Here is a 2,963-nt window from a genome sequence, read left to right as displayed (position 1 = left end):
GAAGGGAATTTTGTCAGGATAGCGGCGACAGGGAGCAAGGCCGCTGCTGCGACATGAGGGATGGGCGTGGCGTGGAGGCCGTCGCCGGTCCAGCTCACCGGCTGAGCAGGCTCGTTCCCGTCGTCGTGCCGCTTGGCTCTCCCATTAAACAACTCGTCTCTGAAAGAAACGCCTTGGCTAAACAACATTATCCCCGGTTCTTTCCGTCGTGGCTTTGTCGATGCAAGAGCCGCCATGTGTGCTGCCTCTCCGTTCGCGCGCCATATGATAATGTGCCGGAACGGAGGAAGAAGATGTATCGTGTGCGTTTGTACTCCTGGGGCTTCTGCAGGTCACACGTGTAAACATTTTTATGTTGCTAGCTGTGACCGTCTGACGTGTACCCTGCCATTGCTGGCTAGCATCTGATGCCACGGAGGCGCTGGGCGCCGAAGCAATGCTGCTATTTAAAGTAAGCGTATCAGTCAGCGAGTGCGGGTGCCAATTCCATGTGAGTCATTATTATAAAAATTCTCAATTCCTTGTGCGCCACTAGAAAAATTATAATATTATATGAGCCACTACATTAAATTTTTTTATGCCTACGTGACTTTGCTCTTAGCTTTTGATGGAACGACAGTAGACAGCAACTTAAAATGTCCCTTTTGCCCCTCTTAGAGATGGGCTCCGCACATCAGTCTTCTTCCTCAACTTCCAACCTCTCCCACTTTCTCGCCTTCCACCTCGCCGGCGCTGCCCACCTACCTGCCCGCCTCAGCCGCCATGAGCGAGCGCCAGGCCACCAGGCCTCCCTCCTCCGCGCCACCGCAGCCCCTGCTCGGGAGCGGGGCCCCGCCGTAGGTGCGCCGTGGCCGCTCCCTCGTCGCGCAGGACCAGGGCCTCTCCACACTACGGATGCTTAGGGCGCTCGCCAGGGAGTCCGACAAGAACAGGCTCGTCATGGCCACGCACGAGACCAGGGTGAACGCTGGCGCCGTCGTGGAGGCCGAGGCCATCGAGGTGGTGGGCCGGGAGGAGCGGGTGGCCAGGCTCAGTAAGGGTGAACGCGGGCGCCGTTGTGGAGGCCGTCACGTCGGCCTCTGGCGTGGAGGCCCGGGTGGTGCTGGGCCCGCCGAGGGGGTCATGGAGCGCCTGGTGGCGCTGGTGGAGGAGAAGGCCCACACCCAAGCGGTCCGCGTCGGGATCCGGGGCTTATTTGCGTTGTGCCTAGCCAAGGAGAACCGGCACCGCGCGGTGTCTGCTGGCGCCGCGTCCGAGCTATCCCGACGCATTACGGAGGGCGGCGCCAGGGAGCCTGAGCGCGCATTGGCAGCCGTGGAGCAGTTGTGCCGCGCCGAGGGCAGGCGCGACGCGGTGGTCGCCGGAGCCATGGGCGGGTTGGCGGCGGTGACGGCGCTGGTGCGCGCCATGTTCAAGCGCGCGATGGAGCACGCAGCGGGTGCGCTGGTGGCCGTGGTGGATGGGTCGGAGGCGCTGCAGGTGGAGGTGGTCCGGGCGGGCGCCATGAGCCAGCTGCTGCTGATGGTGCAGGGCAGGTGCTCGGAGCGCGCCAAGCGCAAGGCACGACACCTCCTAAAGCTGCTCCGCTTCGCTTGGCCGACCACCGACTGCATCGCCAACTCCGACAACTTCCTGCAACCTACTGATCGCTCACCACCGGTAAGAGGAAGAAGAGGTTGGAAGTTGAGGAAGAAGACTGATGTGCGAGGCCCACCTATAAGAGGGCAAAACAGACATTTTAAGTTGTTGTTAGCTGCCGTTCCATCAAAAGCTAACGGCAGTGGTATGCAGGGTCAAAAAACTTGGAGCAGTGACTCATATGACCTTGTAACTTTTCTAGTGGCGCACAGAAAATTGAGAACATTATAATATAATGGCTCACAGATAATTGTCTTCTGAATTAACTACTCGCTCAAAGTGTAAGAACATGTGCAAGCTGTCGCAGTTCGTCACGCCTTGTCGAGGGCACCCCCAAGGAGGACTGAGTGTTCTTGCATGCAGGGACAGGTCGATAAGGAGGCCACGTAACAAATTTGACTGCCAGAAGCACACGGATTTCCTCGGTGAGACACCAACATTATCTTTAATAATTAGTATAACATCTATTACCATGTTTGTGTCTGTAGTGGTATACTTTCAGTGGTAGGTGGCGTTCCCGTCGATAGCGTAGCGCCTATGATGACTTCATCAATCTCAAGAATTTGCCGTTTCAGTCTTCGGAGATGCTCGTAAAGGTAGGATTTGTGTAGTGTCTGCAACGTTATGTTTTCAGTGGTAGGCGGCGTTCCAATCGACAGCGTAGCGGCTATGATGACTTCGTCAATTTTAAGAATTTGCCATCTCTATTTTCGAATATGCTCTATAGAATTTGCATATATGCGTTTTTAAGGATGAGTGTGTACGCGTTGTGAGTATCTAAGTTATACTTTGTAATTAAAAAAATATTCGTGTCTGCAATTCTTGACTGGGGGATGCCTTTTGGAATGCTCACGTCTCTCGCCCATCCATACCCGTCGCGAGGATGCACGGCAGCGCGTTCACTAGTTCGGCCTGTCCAAATGGACCGGAGGACCTCCCAGCCGAAAACGATGGCCAGCTTATCGACTCCGTAATCATCATCATCTCCTAACCGACGTGTTAACCTGCACTCCCGCCATTTCTGGAACCCTTCTTTCCCCACGGAAAGATGGTACCGGGGCCAGTGGGCGCTCGATGATTCTGGGTGAAGAAACCAGGGAATCGTTTCGCCGAAATGATCAGGATGCTAATGTTAGGCTGTTAGCAACTAACAGCAGGACCTACCCGGAGACGAGAAAAGCATCACAGCTCTACCTGGGGTGTCTCCATGCTCTTCCATTATCTAAAAAAAAAAGTCTCCATGCTTTCCAGATCGAGCATCTTTTTTGCCCCTAAACCTGATCTCTTCGCTCGAAGTTTCCACATCTGTGCAGGCCAGCACAGTG

The 2,963-nt window shown here is 55.4% G+C and overlaps 1 pseudogene; it reads left to right on the top strand.

Moving 5' to 3' along the window:
* Nucleotides 1–234: 234 nt before the first annotated feature.
* LOC112900730 lies at nucleotides 235–2,146 on the top strand (annotated as a pseudogene).
* Nucleotides 2,147–2,963: the final 817 nt, after the last annotated feature.

Source organism: Panicum hallii, chromosome 7 (assembly GCF_002211085.1).
Source record: "Panicum hallii strain FIL2 chromosome 7, PHallii_v3.1, whole genome shotgun sequence".
Lineage (NCBI taxonomy): Eukaryota > Viridiplantae > Streptophyta > Magnoliopsida > Poales > Poaceae > Panicum > Panicum hallii.
This window is presented reverse-complemented; position numbering and strand designations above follow the sequence as displayed.